The sequence below is a fragment of the Eschrichtius robustus genome, chromosome 1 (genome assembly GCF_028021215.1).
Source record: "Eschrichtius robustus isolate mEscRob2 chromosome 1, mEscRob2.pri, whole genome shotgun sequence".
In the NCBI taxonomy this organism is placed as follows: domain Eukaryota; kingdom Metazoa; phylum Chordata; class Mammalia; order Artiodactyla; family Eschrichtiidae; genus Eschrichtius; species Eschrichtius robustus.
In genome coordinates this window covers 619,733-636,319 of record NC_090824.1, presented here as the reverse complement: position 1 = coordinate 636,319, position 16,587 = coordinate 619,733, and positions in this window count along the sequence as shown.

Sequence of the window (16,587 nt, the reverse complement as noted above, 5' to 3'; positions counted from 1 at the left end):
ATATTTATTTATTTTATTTATTTTTGGCTGTGTCGGGTCTCTTAGCTGTGGCATGCGGGATCTTTTGTTGTGGCGCACAGGCTCTTTGTTGAGGCACGCAGGCTTCTCTCTAGTTGTGGCATGCAGGCTCCAGGGCGCGTGGGCTCTGTGGTTGTGGTGTGCGGGTTCCAGAGCACGTGGGCGCTGTAGTTTGAGGCACGCAGCCTCTCTAGTTGTGGCGCATGGGCTTAGTTGCCCCTCGACATGTGGGATCTTAGTTCCCTGACCAGGGACTGAACCCGTGTCCCTTGCATTGTAAGGCGGATTCTTTACCACTGGACCATCAGGGAAGTCCTCTCCCAGTTCATTTTCTTGAAATTTTTAGGAAGACAATGATAACATCTGAAAATAGTGAAAAGTTTGTCTCTTCTAATATTTTTAGAATTTTTTTTAGTTGGCCTATTAAGTTGATTTCCTGCATGATTTAAATAGCAGTGATGGTGAGTATCATTGTCTTCTTCCTGACTTTAATGGAATGGCTGCTAGTGTTTCACTGTTAATCTAATCTAATGTTGCTTTAATTTCTCTTATATTCTTTTTGTTGTAATACGCTAATAACTTTTATTGAATTAGAAAGGCCTGTTAAATTATATTAAGTCCCTTTTTGGCATCTTTGGAAATGACTTCATTGTTTTTTCCCTTATAATTTATGAATATAATAAACTTTTTGTAATAAACTATATTTTCATTTCGGAAATAAAAAATAATCATAGTTGACAAGGTTGCCAAGACTGTTCAATGGCAGAAGGCGGTTTTTTTGGTTTTTGGGTTTTTTTTTTTGCCCACGCCACATGGCTTGTGGGACCTTAGTTCCCTGACCAGGGATCGAACCCAGGCCCTTGGCAGCGAGAGCACAGGGTCCTACCCACTAGACCGCCAGGGAATTCCCTGTCTTTTCAACAAACGGTGCTGGGAATACTGGATATCTACAAGCAAAAGAATGAAGTTTGACTCTTACCTAATGCCACGTGAAAAAATTAACTCAGAATGGATCAAAGACATAGACGTAAGAACTAAACCTATAAAACTCCTAGAAGAAAACGGGGAAACATCCTGACGCTGGATTTGGCAATGATGTCTTGGATAGGACACCAAAGGCACAGGCGACAAAAGTAAAAATAGATGAATTGGGCTTCATCAAAATTAAAAACTTTTGATCATCAAAGGACACTGCCAACAGAGTGAAAAGTCAACACACGGAACAGGAGAAAGCATAATCGACTCCTGAATAACTTGAGGGTTAGGGGCACCGACCCCCTGCCCAGCAGTCAAAAATCTGAGTAAAACTTTATAGTTGGCCCTCTGTATTTGAAGTCCCACGTCCTAACCCTAACCACTACCAGTCTGCGGCCTGTTAGGAACTGGGCCGCACAGCAGGAAGTGAGCGGTGGGTGAGTGAGCGAAGCTTCATCTGCCACGCCCCATCACTGGCATTACTACCTGAGCCATCCCCCCTCCCCACCCCCAGGGCAAAATTGTCTTCCACGAAACCGGTCCCTGGTGCCAAAAAGGTTGGGGACCGCTGCTCTAGTACACATTTATGGAAAAGAACCCACGTATAAGCAGACCCATGCAGTTCAAAGCCATGTTGTTCAAGAGTCAACTGTATTTGCAAATCCATATCTGCTCAGGGATTAATATCCTTAATATATAGAGAACTCCTAAAACTCAACAACACCAACAACAAAACCAATAACTCGATTCAAAAATGGCCAAAGGGGGGGCTTCCCTGGTGGCGCAGCGGTTGAGAGTCTGCCTGCCAATGCAGGGGACACGGGTTCGAGCCCTGGTCTGGGAGGATCCCACGTGCCGCGGAGCAACTAGGCCCGTGAGCCACAACTACTGAGCCTGCACGTCTGGAGCTTGTGCTCCACAACAAGAGAGGCCGCGACAGTGAGAGGCCCACGCACCACGATGAAGAGTGGCCCCCGCTTGCCGCAACTAGAGAAAGCCCTCGCCCAGAAACGAAGACCCAACACAGCCAAAAATAAATATTAAAAAAAAAAAAAAAAAATGGCCAAAGGACTTGAATAGACACTTCTCCAAAGATACACAAATGGTCAGCAAGCACATGAAAAGATGCTCAACTACATTAGTCCTAGGGCAATGCAAGTCAAAACCACAGTGAGATACCACTTCACACCTGTTAGGATGGCTATAATAATAATTTTTTTAAAAAGAACAAGTGCTGGTGAGGATGTGGAGAAATTGGAACTCTTGTACACTGCTGGGTGGAATGTAAAATGGCACAGTCACCACGGGAAACAGTATGGAGGTTCCTCAAAAAATTAAGCATAGAATTATCATATGATCCAGCAATTCCAATTCTGAGTAAATATCTCAAAGAATCCAAGGCAGAGACACAAACAGGTACTTGTAGATCCATGTTCACAGTAGCACTATTCACAATAGCCAAAAGGTAGAAGCAAACCAAGTGTTCATTGACGGATGAATGTGGTAAAAACATGCAATGGGAGTATAACTCAGCCCTAAAAAGGAAAGACATTTTGACACATGGCACAACACGGATGGACCTTGAGGACGTGACGCTGAGTGAGATAAGCCAGACACGGAAGGACAAACACTGTATGGTCCACTCGTTAGGTCCCGAGAGGGGTCGGATTTAGAGACAGAAAGTAGAAGGGTGGGTGCCAGGGGCTGGAGGAGGGGTGGGGAGTGAGCTTAATGCCGACAGAGTCTCAGTTTGGGGAGATGGAAGGTTCTGGAGATGATGTTGGAGATGGTCGCACAACAATGTGAATGTGTTTATGCTAGTGAGCTGTACACTTAAAAATGGTCAAAATGGTAAATTTTATGTTATGTGCATTTTATCCCAGTAAAAAAAACTATGTAAAAAGGGAAGAAAAAAATAGAAGGAACAAGAGATCACTTGATGGAACAGGGCGAAGCAAAACAAATTCCAGGTCCCGGAAGTGGAGCTTCCTGTAATGAGTAGGGTCTGGCCTGGCCCGGGAGGAAGGGCTGGTGAGCACGGCTGGTCCTGAGTTAACCGAGGACACAGCCCCGAGAGGCTTAGATGAATCGCAGGTGAGCGGGGAAGTAGGGCTAGAGGCCCGGAGGGGAACTTCAGAACAAGTTCCAGAAGGACCGGGGAGAGGCTGAGCAAGGCCACGCTGGGCCTGATTCTCCCACCGCTGGCCCCACAGGGCTCGGGCCAGTCTGGGCTGGACACCCTAGGCAGCCGGGACCAGCAGGTTGCACTGGAAACAGTGTGAACGCCTGTCACCTTCCTGAGGAAGCCCCAGGCCCATCCCTGTCCCAACACCCACACCGGACAGAGGGCCAGTGTGAGGCCCAGAGGGGCACCTTACACACACATGCACACACACGACACACACCACACACATCACACACAGACACCACACACGCACCACACACACACCACACGCACGCCTGCAGGAGAGGCAGATGGTCCCCAGGATTCACAGGCCCTTCGCAGAAAGGGAGTCCCCACTGGCTAGAAAGAAAACTAAAAGGTATTTGATGTCAGGGAAATAAATGAAGTTCAATTGACAAAAGCATGAGAGGCCAGAGTTCTGGCCAAGATGCGGGGTGCGGAGCCAGCACCCCTGCTGGTGGGAGCTCTGGGGCGGCCCCAGGCAGCGCCTGGAGAAGGCGAGACGCCAGCTGCCCCGCAGGAGCCCACGTGTCCAGCCTGCTGTCCCCACAGTGGGGGTGGTGAAGTAATCGGGGCTGTTGGTTCAGGTGAGGGCAGCACAGCAGTGACAGTTGATGGACTAGCCCCTGCAAGTCCACGGGGAAATGTCTCAGAAGCAGGTTGAGAAGCACGCGGAAGAGACTCCGCACCCCGTGGCTCCGGTTACCTGCGTCAGAGACCAGCCTGGTGCCTCGCGTGGTTTGTGGCCACATCTGCTGGTGGCAGGACCGGAAAGCGGGAAGCAAACCCGGGCTCCCGGCTCACCTCCCTCACTGGGGGTGGAGAGAGGAGCCTTGCACGAGACCATATCAATATGTTTTATTTCTTGGGGGAAAAGGTCGGAAGCAAGTATGGCATTGTTCATTTTGGGTAGTGGATTCCTGGGTTTTTTCATGTATTTTCCTTTGCGTTTTTCTCATGTGGTTACCATTAGTTTTAAACTAAACTGTGCCTAAGGCCGGGCTAGGGTGGGACAGCCCTTCCACGGACGGGGCCTTGTGTGCAGGCCCGGGGGCTGGCTGCAGGGACTCCTCCGTGGTGGGCACAGCCCTCCCCTCGCCTGGGGTGACCCAGGAGTGCCCCAAACACAGCTGAGGCCAGTGGGACCCGAGCCCCCAGGGCCAGCGCCCACAGACGGCGGGAGGCCTTCACTGTGCAGTCTCGCCACGTGAGGAGCAAAGCAAGGACCCCGAACCGTGATGATCGGAATCCGTGTTACAAATTGATTGTCAAAAACCTGAAGAGACTGATAACAAAGGAAATTCTAAAGTGGGCCTGGGTCTTCCCTAATGAAGGATTTGTGGGTAGGCGTCCCCAAGCAGCTAAGAAACAAGTCCTCCCCATCAACGAGGTTCCCGCTGCCCAGAGTATCACCCTGACACCAGTGCTGGGTGAGGAGGAGGGGAAAGAGAAAAGGAAAGGAAAGGATGCGCCCTCTAACTGGAGCACAGGTTGAAAAGTCCTGAACGCGCAGGAAGTTAATTGAACCAAGCAGCAAACTGCACGACCACGAAGGGTAACCCCGTCCAGGACAGCAGGGCCTCCGTTCCTCACAGCTCTGTCCCCAGCGCCAGGAGGGTGCACGGCACGTCGCAGGTGCTCGATGAACATACATTGAGGGGACTTCCCTGGTGGCGCAGTGGTTAAGAACCCGCCTGCCGACGCAGGGGACACGGGCTTGAGCCCCGGTCCGGGAAGATCCCACATGCCGCGGAGCAACTAAGCCCGCGAGCCGCAACTAGTGAGTCCTCGTGCCACAGCTACTGAAGCCCGCGTGCCTAGAGCCCGTGCTCCGCAACAAGAGAAGCCACCGCAATAAGAAGCCAGCGCACCGCAACGAAGACCCAAGGCGGCCAAAAATAAATCAATAAAAAATAAAATTAAAAAAATAAAAAACAAAACCTGTCGATTCTTAATAAGGTAGGAAGAAATGGACACTTCTGTAACCTGGCGAAGGGGAGCATCCAGAGCCCACAGTGGACGTGCTTCCTGAAGCGTCAAGCAGCAGGCAGGGCATCACCATGACGATGAGGCAGCACATGGAGCTTGCGCAGGAGTCAGGAGAATGAAATGAACCGTGAACGCCTGAAGCAGCCACCATCTGCAGCTAGCACACCGTCTACCTAGAAAATCCACGCGGGACAATCAAAATAAAAGACCACTAATGAAAGAGGAAGGTCGGATATATGATCACCATTCAAAACTTAATAGTTTCCAATGCACTAAAAATAACCAACCAGGAAATGTAGTAGCAGAAAGGATCCATTCACTTTAGCAACAGAAACTACGATGTCCTAGAAATAAATCTGTTCTCGTTTGATGCCTATGTGAAGAACACTATAAAATGCGACAAATGACAGAGAATTCCTAAGGGAAAGTTGTGTCATATTATTGGGTGGGAAGATTTAATGTTTTAAACCTGCCAGATTTTCCCAAAATAAATAATTCAGGGCAATCCTAATTAGAAAAAAGAAAAAACGTTTTTCATGAATCTTGAAAATTTTATCTTAAAGGTACACAGCGTTTCTGGCAGTGTATTAGTTATCTGTTAGTGCATAACAAAAGTCTCCAGAATTCAGCAGCTTAGAACAATAATAAATATTTTTGTCCCAGTTTCTATAGGTCAGGAGTTTGGGAGCTGCTTAGCTGTGTGGCTCTGGCTCGGGGTCTCTCGTGAGGTTATTCCAAGACGCCAGGCAGAGCTGCAGTCATCCGGAAGCTTGAGGAAGGCTGGAGATCGTGGCTGCCTCGAGCGGCTGGCGAGTCAGTGTTCTAGATCCCCGGCGCTGGTGGAGACGCCGGTGGAGATGGTTGTCAACCTCAGGCTCAGGTGGGCTTGGTGGGTTTTGATTACATCACAAGACTAGGAAGAGAGCTGCCTCTGAACAAGTGGAGGGGAAGTGGCTAGAAACAACACCTGATCGAGCCAGAAGAAGACAGAGAAAGACCCTAAAATAGGCAAGACCAACAAAGCAGGAGACGCGGCAGAAGGGGAATTAGCAGTGTCGGTCAACTCAGGTTAAAGGCAGCTGTTGTCAGAGCGGGCTGCAAACCACCCAAGCCCTCGACACGCACATGGAAGGCTGCGGAGAGAAGGATGGAACATTCCCACAAGTGGGAGGAGGCCTACTGTCAACAGTCTGGCATTAGTTCAGCGGTGCTCAGCTGCCAGACGCCGCCAGCGTCCCGTGGGCTCTGGGGTCAGGGCGGGTGGACGCCCCTCCACACACAGCAAGGCGGCCTGGTGGGCGCCCTCCAGGGAAAGGAGCAGGAGGCGGGGTACCCATGCGGTGTGGGCAAAAGAAAACAGTGTATTACTGCAGAGGAACAACATAATTTGAAAAATTAGAGATTTTAAAATTTTTTACTTGCAAAAGAAGCCATGCAAGAGTTTTTTTTTTTTTTAATATTTATTTATTTATGTATTTTGGCTGTGCCGGGTCTTAGTTGTGGCACTCGGGATCTTCGTTGCGGCACGCAGGATCATTAGTTGTGGCACGCGGGATCATTAGTTGCAGCATGTGGGATCTAGTTCCCTGACCAGGGATTGAACCCAGGCCCCCTGCATTGGGAGCGTGGAGTCTTAGCCAGTGGACCACCAGGGAAGTCCCCATGCAAGAGTTTTAAAAAAGAAGAGCAGGGCATGTCGTGTGGTGCTGGGGCAGAAGTTGGCAAGAAGACTTATGACCTGCACAAACAGTCCAGAAATGGACCCTGGTTTAAATCTGGGAATTTAATTTCCGAGATTCTGCAGAGCAGTGGGAAACAGACTTTTCAATGAATGGTATTGGGGTGATTGGCTATCCATTTAGAAGATCGTAAAGTAGATCCCCACCACTCATCGCACACACACACACGCGCACGCACGTGCTGAACATTAAAACCAAACCACAGAAGCACAGGGAGAATGTAGCAGTGTTTAGAATCCAAGTGGGAAATGCCCATTTTAGGCCAAATCCGTAAAGGAAAATCCTGACAAATCTGACTGCCGTTTTTAAAGGCTAGTACAATCAAAGACACAAAAGTGTTACAGGACACTCTGGAAGAAAATACTTGTAATATTTAGAACAAACAAATGTTTACCAACCGGAATCTGTGGAGAGATGCTTCAGAGCAAAGAGAAAACGGTTTTTAAAACTGAGCAGAAAAGTGTGTTAAGTCTATGGACTTACAGTTCATAACGGAGAGACGAAATGGGTGCTAAATGTGAAAAGACTGGCAAAAATGACAAAGACAGACCCGGGCTGTTTGGTGGGGCTAATGGCGGACTCTCGGAGGGCTCACGCCAGGGATTGCTCCCCGGGGCTTCCGCTGCCAGTGTCCTCGTCCTCACGGTGAGACACAGCGCACCCCGCCTCCGCAGGAGACCCTCCAACACCAGCAGATGGAGAAAATGAGGTCTAAAGAACGGAGTGATTTGCAAAGGAATTGAGTCAACGCTGTATGTGGAAGTCAACGAAAACTGATCAGCGTAGTGCAATATTTGAAGACTCAGTGATATTTGGAAATTTCTGGCAAGGTTTCTGGAGCACTTCTTTTTCCATCCAAGATAAAGCCTCTTAGCCAGGCCAAAACATTAAACTTTGCTTTATGCAGAATCATTTGCTGGAGAGAAAGCAACACCGGGAAATTGATTACATTTTGTGTAAAATAATTGCCTAATGTAGCATCTCCTGTACGCAGCGTTCACTGGGAAACAGAAACGGCCGTCAGAATGGCTCTGCCTCAGTTTGTTAGCGTCAACTTGACCCAACTTAGCATTTGCCACATGCAGAAACCAGTGTCCAACGAAGACTCTGGCATCTGTCTGGGGCACTGGGCTTGCATCTCAGCCCACCTCTGCTTTGCTTCACTGAACAGATTGAGGTGGCTGGGTCATGACTGTTCTGCTTTAGATCAATGACATTTCTGGACCCAGAGAAAACATGAATTAATTAAAGTTTCTAAGTAGCTAGTATGGGCTAGGAGTTCTGCTAGGTGACTGGGATGAAATATACCTCTGTTCCCAGGAAGTCCTCAGCCCCGTTAGGGAGGCAGGCACAGTTACAATTAAGGCAGTGAGTGCTACAGTACACACATTCAAAGGGGAGTGGGATAGTGGGGCTATCTGGTAGAGCCTGGCAGCAGAGTGGAGAGCAAAGAAGTGCTTCCAGAGTCTCAAAGGATGAGTAGAAGTTAGCCTGATGAGGGCCCAAGAGGAGGATGGCATGGCAAGTGGGCAAAGAACTCCAGGGAGAGTGTGAACAAAGCCAGGGAATGGTTTTGAACAAGGAAGTGATTGGTGCTCCAGGAAGATTGTTTCTGTTTTCAATGTCTCTAAGTCTGTTTCTGTTTTGTAAATAAGTTCATTTATATGGTTACCAAAGGGGAAACGTGTTGGGGGGAGGGATAAATCAGGAGCTTGGGGTGAACATACACACACTACTATATACAAGGTAGATAACAAACAAGGACCTACTGTATAGCACAGGGAACTCTACTCAATATTCTGTGATAACCTACATGAAAAAGAATGAACATATGTGTAACTGAATCACTTTGCTGTGCACCTGAAACTAACACAACATTGTAAATCAACGATACTCTAATAAAACTAGAATTAAGAAAAGGAAAACAAGATGATAAAGACAGATCTGTGTGGAGTCGGTGAGGACGCAAGGGAAACAGTAGTTCTGTTTTACTGGTTTTTCAAAGAACCAGTTTGTGATCATTGGACACTATTTTTTTCGTTTTAATTTATTCACCAGTCTTTCCTAATTCTGTCTTTAAACTTTCAGTGAACTGCTTTTGTTGCTGTTTTCCTAGCTTCTTGAATTGTTTGCTTTGTCCCTCGTTCCAGGGCTGTTTTCTAATTTTCCAGCCTTTAAAGCTATCGTGTGTCTTCAGAGGGCAGCTTTGGCCACCCTCTTGGCCGGTGGGAGTCCCCCCTGGCTCCTCCCGGGGACTGGGTTTCCCTTCCACTCCTGCGTCCGCGCCCACAGAAGCACCTTGTTCTGGTTTCCAGTCGGGCCCACGGGGGGTCTTTTCTGCCCGTGGCCTGGAGCCCGGCCAGTGTGCACGATGGTTCCTCTTGCTGGTGAGAATGGGGGTCCCCTGTGTGTGCTCTCTGTTAGGTCACTCTACTTAATTGCTTCGATCTCTTTGCAAAATCTTATGCCAGTTTTATTACCACTCGCGGGCGCATAATTGAGAACAGCAGCCCTGCCTGGCCCTGCGGGTCATGGCCCAGCTGCCTGCATCTGCCGGCTCCCCCACAGGGACTGCGGGCCGCACCCGCCCCGAAGACACCTCCCCCTCCCCGGACCTGGAGTCGGCCCATCCTTTTACCTCAACCTGCTGCGAATGTCTGCTCCCCAGTGACCTCTGGAAGCCTGCCCACAGCTGAATGTGGGGACGTTTCCCTCAAAATGTCGAGGTTTCTCTTCTCGGACCACTTCTCTTTTTCCCTGGAGGTAATAATCGCGCCCTCCTGCCCCTTCTTCTTCATTTTCTGTGCACTGATTATTGATTCTTTCCCAAACTTTCCAGAGAAACTGTGACACTCGGCTCGCAAATGACCTGACCCCTCAGGTCTGGGGGTTCCACCACCCCTGCCTCTGTGCCACCCTGTACCTGCCTCACCCAGGGACCCTCCCTGCCGCTCCTGGCCGGGACCCCAGTTCCTGGGCCCTGGGTGTCCCTCCTGCCGGCTCCCCCCTTGTCTGCTGGAGCCCCTCATCTCGCAGCTCCTCAGAAGGCCCTGAAGATACTCAATGTCCTGAGACTTTAAAGTTCTGAAAATATCTTTATTCTGCCTGCACACTTGAGTGATACTTTGGTTGGGTGAAAATTCTCGGTGGCAAATAATTTTCTTTCAGGCTTTTTAGGCCGTTGTTCCATTGCCTTCCAGCTTCCAGTGGGGTTGCTTGATGCCCTGGACCCTGAGGACTTCTCATCCTTTGTATGTGCCCTGCTTTTTAGTCTCTGGAAGTCAGCCTCTTTCTCCTCTTGCCCTGGTTCTGAAATATCACCACACTGTCCTCTGGTGCCAGTCTGTTCCCTTTCTTGGTCCTGTGTGAGCCCCTTCGATCTGGAGCCTTGTTCCCTTCGTGGTGTGTGTGTGTGTGTGTGTGTGTGTGTGTGTGTGTGTTCATCTTCTCTGTTCTGTCTCTTTCTGAAAACTCTATTAGTTGGATGTTGGGCCTACGTGATTGACTCTCCCATTTTCTCATATTTTGTTACCTTGGCTTTTTGGGCTTTGCTGCCAGCCCTTCTATTATCAGCATTTGCTGTAATGATGCTCTGTGATAAACAACTCCAAAATTTCCATGATTCACAACAGCAAACTTTTGTTTTTCCTCTCGCAGGTTGTGTGTCTTCCATGCCTCTTACCCTCAGAGGTCTTCCCAGCAAACCCTGTGCTCGTGTGGACACAGAATCTCAGGAGGCCCACTCAGACCACACTGGCGATGCATGTGCTCTGTCAGCATCCTGTGGACCTGCCCAACATCATTGAGGCAGGAAAATATACTCTAGTGGGAACCGGCGTGACGTCACATGTTAAAGGGGAGGTGTAGGATTTGATGACAGGAAGGCAGTGACGAACTAGGGTCAACAGTGTACCCCAGCACCTTCTATAGAAGTTTTAATTCTGACATCATATTTTTAACTTGAAAGAGCTCATCCCTGTTCTCTGAACAGCCCTTTTTCACATCATCCTCTTCTTGTTTCATAGGTACATTGAATCTAGGAGAACAACAGTTACAGGGGGAGGTGGCCTGCTTTCTTCTGCTCCCTGTAATAGCTCCCTGTCCTCTGAGTTTCTTCTGCCCGGGTTGGTGGTTTGGCCTCTGTGTTTCACACTGGAGATGTTCTCAGATTGGGGGCGGGGGCCGCTCTTGGTCTACACTGAAGAGTGGGGCACGCAGGGCAGGCTAAAGGCCCCGTGCGCCAGGCAGCCTCACCAGTGGTCACGCTCTTTGTGGGGTGATCGGGCAGGTTTGGGTTGCTCTGCATTGGGCACCCCCCACTCTTAGTGTCTGTAGGCCTCTTCTCTGGGGCTGGCCTTTCTCCCCAGAAAGGACCCCTCCCCTCTCCTGCGCAGAAGAGGAGCTTAGCCAGGCTGCCACTGTTCTTGGTGCAGAGTGGGAAGAGGGGCTGGGGGCTTCACTTTCTTTGGCTTAAACAACAGAAATGTATCGTCTCGCAGTCTGGAGGCAAGAAGTTCAAAATGAAAGTGTCAGCAGGGCTGGTTCCCTCTGAGGGCTGCGAGGGAAGGGTCTCTTCCAGGCCTCTCTCCTTGGCTTGTAGACGGCCATCTTCTCCCTGTGTCTTCTCACATCATCTTCCTTCTGTGCGTGTTTCTGGGTCCAAGTATCCACTTTTTTTTTTTTTGGGCCATCCTAACCGTTTTGAAGTGTACGGTTCAGTAGTGTTAAGTATATTTGCATTGCTGTGAAACCCATCTCCAGAACTTTTCCATCTTGCAAACCTGAAACTCTGTCCGCATTAAGCAGCACCTCGCCCTCGCCCAGCCCTGGCAGCCATCATTACATGTTCTGACTCTACAGATCTGATGACCCTAGGTAACTCGTATGAGTGGGCTAAGACAGCGGTCCCCAGCCTTTTTGGCACAGGTACTGGTTTCATGGAAGACAATTTCTCCACCGACGGTGGGGCCGGCGGCGGCGGGGGGGGGGATGGCTCAGGCGGTAATGAGAGCGATGGGGAGCGGCAAATGAAGCTTCGCTCGCTCACCCGCCGCTCACCTCCTGCTGCGCAGCCTGGTTGGCGGGGGTGGGGGGGAGCCGGGGATCCCTGGACTAAACAATATTTGTGTTTCCTGTGACTGGCTTATTTCACTACACATATTGCAGCCTGTGCCAGAATGTCCTTCCTTTTTAAGGCTGGATAATATTCCATTGTGTGGATGGACCACATTAGGCTTATTCATTCATCCGTTGATGGACGTTTGGGTTGCAGCCACTTCTTGGCTACGGTGAATAATGCTGCTATGAACATGAGTACAGAAATATCTCTTTGAGACTTGCTTTCAATTCCTTTGGATCTATACCCAGAAGTGGGATTGTTGGATCATATGGTAGTTCTATTTTTAATTTTTTGAGGAATGGGGACTGAGTTTGTCTTAATCCTCTCTTTATTTTTAGCATGGCACCCTTCCCTGCCCCCCAAGGCACTCCAGAGAGTGACCTCCTGGCTTCCCCCAGGGAGGCAGCGGGATGGCTCCCTGGCTGGGCAGAGCAGGAGAGGCTCTGAGGGTCTTTCACGGACAGCCCACCTGGGAAGTTCTCCCTGCGGGGAGGGTGCCTGCAGCGGTGCAGCCCGCTTCTGGTCTTTCCCTGTTAGTAACCGCTTTCCAGCCTCTGCCGACAGCCCTCCAACGCCCGTGCCTCACTGCCTGTTCCTGTGTCCCTATGGACGCCTGAGCGATATTTTTCGCCCTACGCCTCTTTATGGTCATTTTAGAGGGGCCTGGGGAGGAGGCTGACCTTTGGGTCCGCCTTTCTTGAGGCGGCCGCAGTCTCGCTGCCTGTTCTGGGGCCTCCCCCGAGTGTGGGCCAGCTCTGCCCAGCCAGGACCGGGCAGCAGCCGGAGGGCCACGGCCTCCGCGGTAATGGCCCCCAGCATGCAGGGGGGCGACCCGTGCACGGGAAGGCAGGGCAGGTGCTGGCCGGGGTGCCCAGGGGCCGAGCCGCCGGGCACGGCCACGGAAGGCCCCAGGACCAGAGGCTGAGGACCTGCCCGCCCGCCGGCACTGGGGAGGCCGAGCGCACCGCACTTTGGAAGCGGCCCCCTCCGCGTGGGGGGTGCAGAGGGTCGGCGGGTGCGGGACCCCCAGGCGCGGCCGGCGCGGACCCCTGCCCTGTCCCCGCAGGTGTGCGAGCCGCAGGGGAGCAGGCCCCCGAGCCGCCGCCGGAACGTCAGCGTAGACGAGCGCTGGCGGCCGGCCGTGCTGGGCGGCGGCGAGAGGCCGGGCCTCGCCGGGGCGACCCTCTCCTACAGGGTGCGCGGGGCGGGGTGCGCCGAGGGCCCGGTCCTGCCCCGCCCCGCCCCGCTCGCCCCGCCCAGCCCCGCTCGCCCCGCCCCCTGGCCCCGCCGTCCCCGCAGGACCTCGCGCAGATCGTGGCCCAGCTGGTGTCCGAGGACGTGGACAAGGACGTGCTCTTCCCCCATCCACCAACGTCCGCCGAGTCCGGCAGCGCCTTCCAAGGCTTCCTGGTCCGGAGCGCGCCTTTCTGGCGCAACGTGACTCTGGAGGCCCAGGCCTCGAGGTCGCCGCCCTCCTAAGAGACGACTCAGCCCCGCCTGTCTGCCTTCGGTGCCTTTCCTGTGGGTCCTGGGGAGGCGGCCTGCCAGGTCTGGGGCGCACGGCCCCTGCGCCCTCCCCAGTGCCCACCAGACAGTCATGACCAGCCCAGGGATGAGAAAACAGGCCTGGGAGGGCGTCTGGCTGCCCTCTCCTCAGAACACTCACCCCTGAGGCCTTGGAGGCCACCTCCGGTTGGGGTGACTTGCCCCAGCCCAATCTCCAAGAGGCCACCTGGCGGGGCCTGAGGGACAGGGCAGAGTGGCCCTCCAAGATGGCCCTCTGGGCTGCCAGGAGAGGCTGCCCACACCCCCCAGGGGCCGTCATCCTGGGGACCAGCCACTGTGGGCGGCCTGGGAGGGGTGTGAGGCCTTGGCAGTCCCCCCTTCGGGGCCTGGTTCATGGACAGCCGCTTAGCTGGCCTGTGTGGAAGGCGTCTGGGCTGGGGAGCCTAGCCCCTTGGGGAATTGGGTGCCTGCCTGCAGGGGGCAGTGAGGTGGGACCAGCGATCTTCCAGGAGCGGGGAGGTTCTGGTCATGAACTGCTTGGTACTGGTGCCCGCCCAGCCCAGGAGCACTGGCTCTCCAGGAGGCCCATAGGGGCACATGTAACTCGGGGGTGATGCCGTGATGGGGAAAAGCCCAGAGCCTGCGGGAGCCAAGGAGGTTCCCAACACAGAGGGAGGCTTCCTGGAGGAGGTGACGCCACCCGTCTCTGCACAGGGAGCTTGTAGCGGGACAGGGCCTGAGAAGGCAGGGTGGGGTAGCTGTGAGGAGCTGGCCCTGGCCTGCCACGGTGTCTGCCTATGCCCCGAGGTTGAGGGGTGGGCGGGTGGGTTCTGGGCTGGGGGTGACATGGGGCTGCATTTTGGGGAGACCAAGCTGGAGGGGAAGAGGAAGTGGGAGGAGGGGAAGAAGGGAGGTGATGATAGGCTCCCAGCCCGTGTGGGGGGGTGGAAGGAGGGCAGCAGGTGCGGTGCCATCCCCTGGACTTGGTGACTGACAGGGGCTGACTGGGGGCAGCGTGTGTGGGTGGCCGTGAGGGAGGGGGGCTTTGGGCAAGATGAGGTAATCAACCCCCACCCCCAGGCCCAGGGTGAGGGCAATGCCGGGGTTTCCGCCTCCCTCCCAGAGCCAGCTGCTGAGGTGCTGCGACCCCACCTGCCCATCCTGGCCTCAGCGCAGGCCCCTCCTCCAGGAAGCCTTCCAAGATCATGCGGCTAGGCCCCCACCCTGTTCTCTCTGGGGTCCCCTGAGTATAATCTTGTTCCAGGCCTGTGCCTTTCTCAGGATCCCTTGACCCCTAGGGTTAGTGGCAGGCCGCAGGGATGTGGGGTGGAGGCTGGGGCTGGGGGAGGTGTCCTAAGACGTGGGGGAGAAGGGTGGAGGTGAGGGTTAGGCTGGGCCCTGGGGGACACCACGACTCCCTCCCCCTCCTTCTCAGGGACCCTGGTGAAGTGGGGAGTAGGTGTCAAAGGCCAGAACCTGCTCTGGGCCAGGCTCCATGCTGGCCAGGAGGATCCCCTCCCATGCTAAAGTGCCAACAGTTATGATAGAGGTGACAAGTGCTGTGGAGTTCTCTGCCCCAAGTGACCTTAAAGGACTCCATGTCCAGGGCCTCACTGGGCTCACCCTGCCAGGTCTCTTGGTCTCACTTAGAGTGTCTCATGAGGCCGCAGTTGGATGGGGTGGGTCCAGGATGCTGGGCTGGCCGGCCCTCTGTCCTGCGAGAGGGCCTCTCCTCTGCACCAGGTCTCCCCCACTGGGACCACCCAGCACTCCTCACCACATCAGCAGAAGTCGCGGGGCTCCCCTGGTGGAGCCCGTGGCCCGCTCCAGTAAGGCGTGGAGCCCCAGGACAGGTGACGGTGCTGGAGATGGTTTTGTTGTCACCCTGGGTGTGTTGGTTTCCTATCGCTGCCCTAACAAGTTACCGCAGACTTAGTGTCTTCACACAAATCCATGGACGCTAAGTTCTGTAGAAGTCTGAAACGGGTCTCGCTGGGCTGAGATCAAGGCGTGGGCAGGGCTGCCTTCCCGCTGGGGGCGCCAGGCTTCTCCAGCTCCTCGGGGCGCCGGCACGCCTTGGCTCGGGGCCCCGTCCTCCATCTTCAAAGCCAGCAGCGCAGCGCCTCCTCCTCCGCTTTTAAGGACCCTGTGATGATGAGGGGCCGCCTGGACACCCCAGGATGGTATTTTAAGGCCACATGGTTAGCAACCTCAACTTCCCCCTTGCCGCGTAACCCAGCCGGCCACAGGTTTGGGGTGAAGATGTGACATCTCGGAGGGAGGGGCACTCTGGCATCGAGTGGCTGGAGGCTGGGGCCCGCGCAACATCCCAAGAGCAGAGGACGCGCCCCCCCGCCCCCAGCTGAGAATGACCGGGTCCCAACGTCACCAGTGACCCAGCTGGGAGCCCCTGGAAGAGAGGAGGGTCTAAGGGGGCCTGGGAACCCGGATGAGAGGAGGGGGTCACCCAGCAGACAGGTCAGACAGCACCACTCTGGTTAGGACACTGCCCCCGGTCACTGCTGACGGTGGGCATTGCAGTGTCCCTTTGCTCTGCTTCCCAACCGGGAGGTCCCTTCCTGAAGTCTAGGAGGAGCAATGCACCTCCCCAGACTCACAGGGACACCGCCGGGCAGGGGGTCTGCTTAGGTTCTCCTGTGGCAGAGAGGACGGCCACCTTCCCGTGTGGTCTCCCTTGTACCCTAGCACCCGCCTGTGCTCGTGGATGAGGTGGGCTCAGAGCAGGAGCAGAGGCCACTCTGGACACCCCAAGCAGAACGGGGGGCCCCCCAGCCCAGCCCACAGGGCACGCCCCCCCCCCCCCGAGGGCTGGCAGGGCGCCTGGGAGGTGTGTGCAGTTCGTGCCCTACCGAGGGCCGCAGTCAGTCACTGCCCAGTGTTGCCGGTTGAAAAAAATGACTTCACTGGCTTTACAAGTACACTTGCTCACTATTCAGCGATCCAGCAATAGAGTTTAAAAATCTCGCCCACAATTTCATCATCGAGAGGACCGCTGTCGACATTAGGTGGAGGTTGTTCAGATATTTCTAAAGGCC